Source organism: Camellia sinensis, unplaced genomic scaffold (assembly GCF_055761805.1).
Source record: "Camellia sinensis isolate YWXY unplaced genomic scaffold, ASM5576180v1 Unanchor10, whole genome shotgun sequence".
Taxonomy (NCBI): domain Eukaryota; kingdom Viridiplantae; phylum Streptophyta; class Magnoliopsida; order Ericales; family Theaceae; genus Camellia; species Camellia sinensis.
This window is the reverse complement of record NW_028128988.1, coordinates 4,434,678-4,448,974: the sequence shown is the minus strand read 5'-3', so window position 1 is coordinate 4,448,974 and position 14,297 is coordinate 4,434,678.

Genomic DNA, 14,297 nt, shown 5'->3' with positions numbered 1-14,297 from the left:
CACAAGACAAACGGAGGAAGTTGTAAATGTCCCCCAACAAAGATTGGCTAGAGAAAAACAGCCTATGCAAGTTAATGGACATACTAATGGTCAAACTAGTACCCAAAACTTTGAAAGACCATCACCTCAGTCTTGGTATGAACCCATTTCAAGGCCTATAGCAGGCCAAAATGCCTCAGTACTTAATAATGAAGCCACACAAGTTGGTGGATCTGGCCAAGTACAAGAAACTAGCGTAAGAATGGTTACAAATCCCATGTTCGAAGCCATACCTGGCACAAGGGGGTACACTAATCCCTTATTCGAATTTACACCCGGGGGGTTGGAGGGTTTTCCTACAAATGGTAGAGACACAACACCTGTTCCAGCACCTTTTGCAGGTCCTTTCGCAGGTCATGCTCAAAGGGGTTACCCATACCCTCAACAGCAACCTGCACCGCAAGGACAACCAGCCCCAAATTTACCACCTTATGGACCAAGAGGACCACAAGCACAAGTTTGTCCACCAAATCCTGTGTTTGCTCCTCCAGTAGTGGTTCAGCAGGCACAAAATATGGTCCCTAGAGACCAGATTGTTGATATTGTTAGGGAGATATGTGGACCAATGGCTCGGGGGGTCCAGACTCCTATATACAGAAAACCATACCCAGAATGGGTAGATAGGGTACATGAATACCCAAGGGGATTCAGGATACCAGATTTTACCCTTTTTTATGGGACTGGAAATCAATCAATGATAGAACATATTGCCAGGTTTGCTGCTCAATGCGGTGAATTTACTAACCATGACTATATGAAACTGAGACTATTTCCGAATTCCCTAACAGGGGGAGCATTTGTATGGTACATCAACCTTACACCTGGCTCCATTCAAAATTGGCAACAAATGGAAGAGGCATTTCATGCCCAATTCTTCCAATCAGAGCCGGAAGTATCTATGGCAGATTTGGCTAGATTGAGTCAAAGGCCTGAAGAAAAGGCTACTCAGTTTATTGCCAGATTTAAAAGGGCTCGAAATAAATGTAGAGTCATCCTGCCAGAGCCAGAATTCGTCAGATTGGCTCAAAATGGTTTAGAATTCAGGCTTCGAAAGAAGTTTGATTCAACTGAATTCAGAGATTTGGTCGAACTGACCTATAAGGTGTCTCGATATGAAACATTATTAGAAGAGGAACAAGATCGAAATAATGCATCATATAAGACATATTATAGAGATCCTAATTATGAAATAGATGCAGCAGAGATTGTAGGCAAAGAACCTGTAATCTGTGAAGCATTAATTCGTAAGGATACAACTATAGACCAGCAGTTTAAAAAGAAAGACTTTCACAGAAAATACTCTTTCGATTTAACAAAAGCAGATGACATCTTTGATCATTTGCTCGCGGCTAATTTCCTTAAGTTGCCTAAAGGAGTAAAACTACCATCTCCAGATGAACTGAAAGGAAAAGTATACTGTAAATGGCATAATTCTTGGTCTCACTCGACTAAAAACTGCATTGTTTTTCGAGACAGGATCCAAGAACAGATTCGGAAAGGAAGTTTGAAGTTCTCAGCTAAAACAGAAAAAGCCATGGGAATTGACAGTGATCCCTTTCCAGAAGTTAGAAAGGCAGCAGCCAATGTCATTACATCAGATTTCCAGAACTTGTCCTTGACAGAATTGGAGGAAGTCAATGTGCAGATGCATGTTGCTAATCAAACCAACGTCAAGAAGAATACTAGAAGACCACCAGTTATTGAACAGGGTTCCTCACACCAGATGGAACGTTCTGATGAAGAATCACTGGATGATGATTCTTTAGAAGCAGCGGTGATGCAGAGAATGTGCCCCAGGTGCAGACTCAGTTACAAGTGGTTGAAGGGGCTTCCAACTGATGGGAAGCAATACTACAGGGATGTTCAAAGACGTCCTAAATCAACCAATGCTTACAACAAAAGGCCGTATCCGGCTAGTGATAGGCAGAGACCACCAGTGGTTGAGCCTGTGGTAAACAGAATGCATGACAAAGGCAAGAAGCTCTTGCATGAATACAGGCCACATAACTATTATAGAATGGAGAGTAGCCATTCTGAAAGAAAGCTGGAGAGAGGTTCAGTTCATGGAATCAAAGCCAGAGATTGGCCCCCTAGACCAGTTTCACGCAGGACAGAAAATGGTCACCCTTATCGAAGGTTTGAATCAGATTCAAAATATGAGGACAAAACCAAGCACTTACCTTCACGGCCAGTTTCAAAGATGGCTTCGAAGGTGGAAAAGGGCAGTTCAGCGTCTGAATCAGCAAGTTCTTGGGTACCTGGAGTCCCAGACTGGTTTGTAATGCAAAACAAACCTAGGGAGGTGCTTGCTTATGGAGATACTGTAAACCAAGGCAGGATGATCAAGCCTCCTATGGTGGCTCCGAACAACTGGGTGCTGCTTAAACACCCAAAGACGAGGGAACCAGACATGGTCCCAGTCATCTCAAGATCATAGAAGAGAAAAATTCAGCGCAGGTACACCCAGTACCAAAAGGATCTGAAGGAAGGTGGAGAAAATTCTTCATCAGTCAAAACGGAAGGAAGGAAGAACCCAAAGTCAGACCATGTTCCAAAGCCAGTTCCACAGAGCAAAGTGGTCTGCAGCCGAGAACAGTTGGCCAAGGTTCATTCTGAACTGAAAACCAGGGAAAAGGCTAGTTTGGTAGGGTTGGAGAAGGCTCTGATGGAGACAGACAGCGAGACTGAAGAAGAGAGTAGCGTAAGCCAGAAGAAAGAGGTCGTGGAGGAAGAGATGTTCGAAGCCTTCATGGCTGAGCAAACGTTTCTGACTGAAGAACCAGTTGAGAAAGATCCTTCGAAGGGATCAGTTAGCGATGAAATACCAGAATGCATCATGCAGGATGTTTCTGAGGGAGTCGACCAAAGTGACCAAGAGGGGAAACAAGTACAGCCAGCCATCCAGTTTGGCTCGTTTCCCCCAGTATCAGTGAACATGGTACACATACTACCACAAGAATTTCAAGCTGGAGATGAGAATCAAGAGGGGCAGGAAGCTGACCCAGTTCAGATCTCTAGTGAAGACTCACAAGCAAGTATGGTGCAAGATAACTTCGAAATGGTCATCCCAATGGAAGATGGATATGAGAGCGAGGAGGTGGTAAGCATCAACCTATCGTACCCATTTGAGTACCCTTCGGATTCGATGACGCAGCACGTCAAGCCTTTGTACATCAAGGCTTTCTTTGATGGAATACAGCTGAACCGAGTCCTGATAGACAATGGAGCAGCAGTAAACTTACTCCCTAAATCTTCTTTGAAGAAACTAGGGAAAAAGAATCCCAGGTTGATACCAACCAGCACAACCATTGCTGGTTTTGCTGGAGATAAGCAAATGGCTCAGGGGATTCTACCCATTAATTTAAGTGTGGGAACCAGGGATTGTATGACAGCATTCTTCGTAATTGACAGTAATGCTAAATACAATGCTTTGCTTGGAAGGGACTGGATCCACACTAACAAGTGTGTGCCTTCTTCTTTACATCAGAAAATCATGATGGCCTTAGGCAATGGAGAGACAGAGGAGATCGATGCAGATCCTCAACCCTTCATAGCCTGTGCAGACTTTGCGGAGGCTAAATTGTATATTGAGGGAGTGACACCTCTCAGTATACTGATGAAAGATGACAGTTCAGCCGAAGTGACGGCTGATGAGGAGGTGACACACCTGAAGCACTTAGTCCAAAAAAGTGCTGGTGAAGAGGTTGTCCTTAGAGATGACAATGATGCCTGGTTATAGGCAAAGAGAGGAACCACAGAAAGCCAGATCCTTGGCTTTGATTAAATTTTCAGTATTGGATATAAAAGCAATAGTCCAGAAAGTTTAGGAGCAAGAGAGAGAGGCCATGATAATTGGCTGCAAACAGCAGCAGCAACAGGCTAGAGTCTTGACTCTTGGTAAGTACTGTGCCTTGGACATTGAAACAAAAGTCCAGGAGATACAGGAAGAGGAAGCCTTGTGGACAGATTTTGTCTACGAGGAGGAGGACAGAGATATTGAATTGAAGGACTTAGGAGCAGAACCAAGCTTGAAGATCACTTCAAAGGCAGCAGAAACTAGAGGGAGTTCTCATGCACAAGACCCTTTAGAAGAAGTAAATCTAGGGGAAGGTTCTGTACAACAGCCCACTTATGTAAGTACTTGTTTGAATGCTCTGGACAGAAACCAGCTTTTGGTTGTTCTGAAGAAATATAAAGATTGCTTTGCATGGTCTTATAATGAACTACCAGGATTGGATAGGTCATTAGTGGAACATAGGCTCCCCATGAAGCCTAATTTCAAACCTTACAAGCAGAAACCAAGGAGGATGAGTCCAGAAGTAATTCAGAAGGTCAAGGAAGAGATCCTTAGACTCCTCAAGGCAGGTTTTATTAGAACAGCCAGGTATGTCGAGTGGCTATCTAATATTGTGCCTGTAGTCAAGAAGAATGGCAAAATGAGGGTATGTATCGATTTCAGAAATTTAAATCTGGCAACTCCCAAAGATGAGTACCCCATGCCTATAGTGGATTTGCTGGTGGACAGTTCAGCAGGTCACCAAGTCTTGTCAATGATGGATGGGCATTCCGGCTATAACCAAATCTGCATTGCAGAAGAAGATATCCACAAGACAGCATTCAGATGTCCTGGGAATATTGGCACCTTTGAATAGGTTAAAATGCCATTTGGTCTAAAGAATGCTGGAGCTACATATCAAAGAGCCATGAACACCATCTTTCATGATCTTATTGGAGGATATTTGGAATGTTATATTGATGACATTGTGGTTAAATCCCAATCCATGGAAGAGCACCTGTTTCACTTAGAAGCAGCTTTTGAAAGGATGAGGAAGTTCAAGTTAAAGCTCAATCCTCTTAAATGTGCTTTTGGTGTATCATCTGAAAATTTCTTGGGCTATGTTTTTCACAAGAAAGGAATACAGATTGATCAGAATAAAGCCAAAGCAATCATCGAAGCCAAACCCCCATCAAGTAAGAAAGAATTACAAAGGTTCCTTGGGCAGGTTAACTTTCTTCGAATGTTCATTTCTAACACTGCAGGGAAAACTAAAATATTTTCTTCCTTGTTAAGGCTGAAAGATGAAGAGGAATTTGTGTGGACAGCAGAGCATCAAATTGCTTTCGAAGGTATCAAGGCCTACTTGGCTAACCCTCCAGTGCTGATGCCACCAAAGGGGAACAAGCCCTTGAAATTGTACATAGCTGCAGCAGAGGATTCATTGGGAGCTTTCTTAGCCCAAGACAATGAAGAAGGCAAGGAGCAAGCTATTTATTACCTTAGTAGGTTTTTAAATTCTTGTGAATGTAAATATTCAGCTGTTGAAAAGCTGTGTCTTGCTTTGTATTTTGCTGCAATAAAATTAAGATATTATCTTTTGCCTACAACTGTCTTGGTAATTGCAACCACAGATTTGGTTAAATATATGTTATCTAGACCAATGTTGAGGGGAAGAATTGGCAAATGGATACTTGCCTTATCAGAATTTCATCTAGAATATGTCCCTCAAAGGGCAGTAAAAGGGCAAGTTTTAGCCAATTTTTTGGCAGACCATCCATCTCAAACAGAGAGCCAAGAAGTAATGGAACTTGGTATGGCCAGTGTTGAGCCATGGCAAATGTGGTTCGATGGGTCGAAAGCCAATGGCTTAATTGGAATTGGTATTGTAATCAAGTCTCCACAGGGGACAGAAACTACCCATGGTTTTAGAGTGGATGAAGTTACCTGTTCCAATAACCAGGCTGAATATGAAGCCTTAATTGTGGGACTAGAAATTCTTATTGGATTACAAGTACATGCAATTGACATATTTGGAGATTCTCAATTGGTGGTTAACCAAGTGAAAGGAATTTTCAAGTGTCAAAGCATAAGTATCCTGCCGTATTATGTTGTTGCATTACATTTGCTTTCTCAGTTTCAAATAGCAAATGTAACCCATGTTCCAAGATTCTTGAACAATAGAGCCAATGATGTGGCTCAGAAAGCTTCGAACTTCAAGAGAAGGGATAATGCACAAAGGGACATAAGCCAAACAACATATCAGAGATTAATACAACCTTTGAATAAAAGGAATGTGATCTTGGAAGTCAATCATAATGACTTACAAGAACAAGATTGGAGGCATCCAATAATGCAGTACTTGGCTGGTCCATCTTCGAAGGCCAGTAGAAAAGTCAAATTGCAGTCTATGCAATATATGGTATATGGTAATGCTCTCTACAAAAAGGGGGGAGATGGCTTATTATTAGAATGTCTAGGCCCGAAAGAAGCGCTAACAGCCATGGCTGAGGTCCATGAAGGTATCTGTGGTGCTCACCAACCTGGTGTAAAAATGAGGTGGTTGCTTCGAAGGCATTCCTATTATTGGCCAACTATCCTTAAAGACTGCATAGAATATACAAAGGGGTGTCAGGCATGTCAAAAGCATGGCACAATAAGACACGTGCCCATAACTGACCTACATGCAGTAGTGAAGCCTTGGCCATTCAGAGGGTGGGCCATGGATATGATGGGAAAAATACACCCACCTTCTTCGAAACATCATTGTTTCATTCTAGTGGCTACTGACTACTTCACTAAATGGGTCGAAGCTAAGCCATATAAGGCTGTAGACCAAACAGAGGTTATTAGTTTTATTAAAGATTTGATCCATAGATTTGGCATCCCACAAACCATAACAGTTGATAACGGAACTGTGTTTGATGGGAAGATGGTGAAGGCTTTTGTGGCAGAATTTGGAATTAGTCTTGTTAATTCCACACCCTATTATGCACAAGCTAATGGTCAAGCTGAGTCATCCAATAAGTCCTTGAAAAAAGGAATACAAAAGGTTGTGGATGATAATCCTAGGGATTGGCATAACCTATTATTGGATGTTCTGTGGGCATATAGAACCTCACCGAGGTCAAGCACAGGGGTCACTCCCTATGCCTTGGTGTATGGACATGATGCAGTCTTACCAGTAGAGATTAATGTCAAATCTTTGAGAGTAAGATGTCAAGATCAATTGAATCCTGAACAATACCATCAAAGTATGTGCTTAGAATTAGAAGGCATAGATGAAGACAGAATTTTGGCATTAAATAGCATTCTTTTCCAAAAAAAGAAAGCAGCCAAGAATTATAATAAGAAAGTCAAACACATTGGCTTTGATGAAGGTGATTTGGTATGGAAGACAATACTCCCAATTGGGATTAAAAGCCATAAGTTTGGCAAATGGTCACCTAACTGGGAAGGACCATATCAAATTCATAGGGTTCTGCCTTTTGGAGCATACCATTTAAGAAATTTGAATGGTTATGTACATCCCAAAAAAATTAATGGCAGATATTTAAAACCTTATTTTCCAACTATTTGGGAAACACAAGGGATAGAGTGAACACCATATGCAAAAACACAAGCTTGTTCAAATGATATTCAAAATAGTGTGCTTTCATAAAGAATCAAGTACATTATGCCACAAATTGGCCCAAAAATCATTACAATGCTTTAATTGTTTTTGTACAATAGATTTCCTATTGCTAAGGGAAGGAAATAATTGAATAGCTGCAGCCATGTTTTCTTTTCGATCAGCCAGTCCTTGATTGGTGATGTGCAGTTTCTTATCAGTTCGAACCAAGGCTTGGTTTACTGCGGCTAACTCCTCTTCGAGCTGAGCTTTCTTCTCCAGAAGTTGGACTCGAAAGTGGGAGGCAGAAGAGTGTTGTTCTTTCAGAGTTGATACTTCAGTATGCACTTGAGAAACAAAACTCTGGTCCTTAGCCAGCTTATCATCCGCAGCCTTAGCAGCATGGCAAATGTTGAGATAAAAATCAATAGTAGCTGCAGCCTGAGATAGATGACTTGAAACACTCATGGCAGACTGCTCAACAATGTTACAGCATTGAAGGAACCCATTCCTGATGATAGGCCTTTGTAGAGCCTCGAAGGGGATCCTTGAAAAGGAAGTCAACAGTTGCAAGCATGTGTCCAAATCTACTGAAGGTACAAAAGGCTTGTTGCTGGAGGAAGGAGAACTCTCGAAGATTTCCAAAAAGGAGTCCGCCAAGGCTAATGGCTCAGCTTCAGCAGTAGAGGTGGGAGAGGTAGAAGGTATGTCAAAGAGACTAGCTAGTCTTCCTTCAAAAATGTCTACCTCATCCCTTGACATGAAGGGCATAGAGAGTGTTGTGGTGGAAGACGCAAAGGGCTGCATAGGGATAGGAGAAACAGATGGAGCATCTTTGGCAGCCTCTATGGTCTTGGCCACCAGCAAATCAAGTGAGGAAGGGCTGGAAGTAGGCATTGGTGATGAGCCATGAGTTGAAGAATTATCAGCACCCTCTGAAGGAGAATCAACTGCCATGCGAGATGAAGTAGCAGTAGGAGGAAGAGCGAGGATCGAAGAAACAAACTGAGGCAGATCAAGAGTCAAGAAAGGGAGGTATGGCTCTAGGCCAAGGAAAAGAGATGCAGGGATACTTGGACTCGGAAAAGATGTATTGAATATAGGCTTAGGAAGTGGGAGCGTGATTTGAATGGTTTTCACGCGTTGCATCTGATCAACTTCAACTGAAATTGGGGAAGGTTCCGTTGGGAAGATGAATGCAGTGGTCGTTGCTGTAAAAAGAAGAAAATGTGAGGTAATGTCAAGTCTTAGTCTTGAAGATTCGACAAGAAAAGAATAAAGGCATGAAGAAACTTACTTGTTCCAAGGAATTGTTGCTGCTGCCTCTCCTCAGCTCTTTCAAGGACAACTATGGCTTTGGGATATTCTTGTTCTACAGCCTCATGGATGGGGTCTTCAAACGAGCTGGTAGCTAAAGCAGTAACCTTCCTCCTCTTTTCTATTACTTGAGCAATTGTCTCGGAATCAGAATCTTCGGTAAAATCGGAAGGAGAAACGGTAATTTTTCTTCTCCTTTTCCTTTGAGTTGGTATCATTCGCTCCTCCATTGTCCTCTCGACCTTTTTAGGTTGGGGTCCAGACTCTTCAAAAATGAGCTCCTCCTCTACCTTCCTAGCGGCTATCCCCTCTTAAGCCAATTGAGGTTCTCTTTTGCTTCTTTTCAAGGGAGACTCCTGTTCTTGATCGTTTTCTTCTTCCTCTATCTCTGGAAGCTCAGTTTTTTCCCTTTCTAGCTCAAGGAGTCTCTTCTTCTTTTGTTGTTGACCACCTTCATAAAAGAAGGATTAGAGATAAGATAGCAAGCATTATGTGGAGAGGTTAGAGAAAAGGAAAAAGGGGTACATACTTCGGGTGACTCTGGGAGGAATTGAAGCAGCAGAAGTAAACTGAGTTGTAGCAGGTACTGTAATTGGAATAGTGGAAGAAATGACAGTCTCAGCTTCTTTGGGCTTGGGCACATCCAGCACCTCCAATAGGTTTTGAGAGGAGATGGCCAAATAAACCTCCATGTTGCTCACCAACCAATTTTGATATCTCTTCAATTCAGTACCATGAGGGGAGAAAGGGGTGAACTCAAAACTGGCCAAATCATCCATAAACTTGAAGGTTGCCTCTTCTAATCTTGATTTTCGAACCTTCAAATCCCTCTTAGTAAGACTCAGATTGGTGTTGCTGCAAAGAGGTATTGGAACTCCTTGTGTGAGGCCAAATTGTCTAGCAAATTGAGCAGGACAATAAGGCTCAGCTATGCATTTATAGGCTCTGGGGTTGGTGGTCCCAATAAACAGTTCCCTAGGGATCAGTAGGGAAGCCCACATATCTTTATGAATAGGCAAAGCACAGAGCCTGTCACTGAGGAAATGATTCAACCAGGTTGGACCTATGCTAGCTTCGAAGGGACGGAAACGATGATCAGGAAGAGCAGCTGGTAGTTGATGAAAGAAGGAGAAATAAAAGGCAAAAGTAGCTGGATAAAGTGAAGCATTGGCTAGTTTTATGCCATGAGTGAGAGAGTGTAGCCCAGAAAATTTAAGGCATTTGGATTGTAGTTCAGTAAAATAGGCAAAGAGCCAAAGCTAAAGAATCCAAAATGGTCCCCCTTGATTGGCATCTAGGGGTTTCTCACAAAAGAGGGAACAAACTCTATATACATGACCCAGAATGTATGGGGCTAAGGCTACTCTTTTCTGCAAAACCAAGGCTTTGGCAAGAGGAGCAAATTCAGGCATGATTCTTTGGGAGGAGGTGCAGAAAAGAAATTTGCAAAGCCAATATAATAAAAAGGAAAAGAATTCCCTATCAGTTACTGGACCCATTCTTTTGTTCTCGGCTCTAACAAAATCACTGTAAGATAAATTAAGAGAGGGGAGGGAGAAAGGGACTACTAAGTCAGGAAAATCTGGTGTGATGGGGGTACCAATGGGGGATACTCCTAATAGATGGCAAATATCAAGAACAGTGGGAGCCATCATCCCACACCTAAACTGAAAGAAATTGAAAATAGGGTTCCAAAAACATAAAGCAGCGGGGATTAGAAAAGGGTCCTCTGAGATAGTTACCCTAGATAGTCGAAGAGCATCAAGAAGGCAGAGTTCTTGAAGGTCCAATGTCCTAGCAGGGACAACCCGGTCGTACCATTCTTGCCACTCTGGTCTCATCGTGGGCCAGCATCGGTGAGGACGATTGATTTTCCAACCTTTCCAGTCGAGACCACCCTCATACAGAAGACATTGATTCTCCAAGCGAGGATATAGGGTGGGAAGCTCGGAAGGGATCTCCTTGAAAATGGGTCCAAGCACGTACTCTCGCTGCACATGGCGACGAGGGATAAAGATACGCCCATCGATAGCACTTTTCTCATCACCCTTGTATTTCTCACATTCAGCATCAATAAGCCGTTTCAAAGCCACAGATGAGCTTACGCGCTCTATGGTCGGAACTTTTGATGAGGAAGAAGCCATTGATAGTGAGTTTTCAAGGGAGTAGAGAGAAATGGAAATCTAGAGGGGGTTTGAATGCGTAAGCAATTCCGGGGCACAGAGTGAAAAGGTTTTAAATAACTTTTGTGTGCGGGAATATATCTCGTAAGTCGTTAAGTACTAAAACGTGCGAAAGCAAGGAATCTTTTTCGACATCGATAATTTCTGGAGGGAAAAGCACATTGATGCCAGCTTTGAAGCCAAATTTTGGCGCTAAAATTTCAAACAACAACGGCTTCGAAATGCAGAAGCCGACTTCAAAGCATACTGCATGCTTAAAAATGCTTGTATTGGTCTACTTCAAAAATCCAAAGACCTGTTCGAAGGTTATCAGTCAAAGTGACAACATTCGAAGCAAGCCCTAGGACTCTTTAAGGAAAAGGGGCACTGTTCGAAACATCCAAGACCAATTATTGGTTTCTACATGAGCAAGAAGGAATTGCCATAGTTTGCCCTTCGAAGCCAAAAGAGATCAGTTTAAAATTGATTGGCTATATCAACCACGACCATATATTGGTTACGGTTAGTGTTGAAAAAGTAAAGTCATTGAAATCGAAGTACTAAAATAATATCTGCCAGAATTGTCAATTTTACTCCATGAATTGGAAAAAGACATGATTGGTTCTTTTAGTACTTCATTAAACAGTTGATTCGAAAGATGAGATTGTTCAATTCGAAGTTATGAGTTAAGCTTTTAGAGATGAAAGGAAACAGAGTCAAACAGTGTTAAAATACAGAAAGACTTTGTTTATATTAAAGCCAAGATGATTACATTAAGTAACTCTATCTGGGTACAAATTCAAGCTCATAAAAATAAGGAATAGAGTAAATAACAAGGTCATGAAATTTTGTCCAGCAATGGTCAATAAATTTCTGTTCTTTCTTTATTATTTCTTCTATTTCTTCTAAAGTTGATTGCATAAGCTGATGAGCTCTCACTTCGTAATAGAGTTCTTCAGCCTTTGCTTCGAAGGCCTCTTCCCTCGATTTTTGTTCCAATTCATCTATAACCAAATCATCCCAGTACGCAGAATCTTTATTCCTGAAGTCATCGAACTCTTCGATAAAATTCTCTGCTTCATATTGGGTATGAATTCGGAGAGATAAAAGTTCATCCAGATTTTGGATGGTGATCTTAGAATTCTGATGCCAGTAGAGAAGCACTGGGAGTTGGTCCAAAAACAAATGGAGCTCTGCTTGAGCAAGAGGGTTGAGGACATGACCCCTAGTGAGGATATCACAAGCCCACTGAAAGTTCTTAAAAGGAATATCATCCTCAAGAACATTGAAGGGCAGGTGGGAGAAAGCCGCAAGCAAAAGTTGAGCTTGCTTTCGCTCGGCTGGAGAAGGGGGTGACGGAGGTTGGTAAGGTGGAAAGACTTTTTCCATTGGAAGGGCAAGTCTTAGTTTCTCTGTCCAGGAAAGGATGAGAGAAGGAGAAGGAGAAGATGGTTCTGCTTCAGAAGACAAAGGGGAAGGAACAGGTGTTTCTATCTCAGAAGATGCAGATGCAGAAGAAGGTGTGGATGCTTCTATTATGGGAGATGGCACGGGAGCAGGAGGAACAAAGGCATTAATGTAGTCAAGCCAATCAGAAGAACAAATCTTCGCCTTTTTGGCTAAAAATGAAGGGGTGTACCCTTGTGCTTCTTCTGGACGCTGGGCAAGGTGCATTATCTTCGTAGGCATGGAAGAAGTATACCAAGCCACAAGCAGATTCTCCTCCAAGCTACGTCGAAGGTCAATGGGCACGTAAGGGTAGACTACTGAGCTTCGAGCGTAAGAGGGAAACTCCAAGGGATCAGTAAACTCAACAAAATGGTGATTGATTCGCTCCCTTAAATCATAAGTCTCAGGAGTTGACCAACTTGTCCAGCCAGAAGCCCCAGAGGATGAAGAGGTCACAGTTTCATCCCATGCAGAGGTCTGTGAAGAAGAGTTTCCTAGCTCCATATTTGCAACTTGTCGAAGCAAAGGCTCGAAGGTAGTTCGGTCAGAATACAAAGGGAGCCTAGGGGAAGAACTCTTTGTATCTGTAAGTTTGTAAACCAAGGGATTAAAGGTAATGTGTTCATAGTTCAAAAGTTTATAATCTGCAAAAGCCTCCATTACCTGAATATAGAAGGGCGGGTAAAGGTGGCTAATGAATGCGTGGAGGTTCTTTCGAGGGGGAACAACATCACTCAAAAGCTCTTCATATGCTTGATCAATAGAAAGGGAAGTTGATGCAGCCATAGCCTGTTCGAATACTAAGGTATTGGGATGTTCGACGAATTAATGCAGATGATCTCCAAATTGATGACGGTTGTGTTTCCAGAATATGGACTCCATACACGTTCTAGAAGCGCGAGAAAACTGCAATCCACTAATATCACCAAGTATTGGGTATATTAGTGCGGGGGTAATGTTGGCTACATATTTTGTAAAAGCCAGTTACAGGTCGACACGTGGCATAGTAAGGGTAATAAAGGAAGGTTATTTAAGCCTTTAATCCTGATCGTACACGTGGCAATAAATATTGGTCCTCACATGATCCGAGTAACACTAGATCAAATAACGGGATACAAGATGACGTGTCTTCAACAGTTACTCATATTCAAATCCAAGTACAAGAGGGAAGCTCAACTGCCAGTAATGGCGTAATGGAGCTACTTGTAAGGGAGCATGACCAGCGATCATGGAGGAGCAGTTCGACAGTTCGAAGTGCAGTTCGAAGGTCATCACTGACGAGTATAAATAGCAGGGCAGCCCCCAGAAAAATGGACAGACTCAGATCATACAAATCAGTCATTTACTTCATATATTTTCTTTTCCAGTCTTTTACATTTCCCATCTTTAAATACCTGTTCTTTAAATACCTGCACTTTAAATACTCGCACTGCACTTCAATTCATAGGAGTAGCTTCAAGTAGATTCAAGTAGATTGCTGTTGTAAACCTCTCCGAGGCTGAGTTCGGACCATTTTAAGTGTTCATTTTTATGAAATACTTCAATTGTTCTTCATATTACTGTTATTTCTCTTAATTTCTCCTAATTCAAGCCACCAGTAAAAGTCCTCTTCATTGAGGCTGAAAAGAACTAAAACACAATCGTCTGATAATTGGTTGGCAATCATAATTTCTGTAAGGACTGATTGATCCTTACTGGCACGCTCACATTTACAAAACTACCCTTCGAAAAGCCAAAAAGCCAACACCCACACTCTCTCTGCCTCTCTCTCTCTTACCACTTCATTCATTTCCCTCTCTCTATCTATAATTCTTTTAACTCTTTCACTTCATATATGAATCACTATAACAGATCCATAAAAGCAAAGCACTCATGGCAACAATCTCACTTCTACTTGTCAACTCTCCTCTCTTAGCCTCTTCACTCCCCTCCCTTGGTCTCCAAA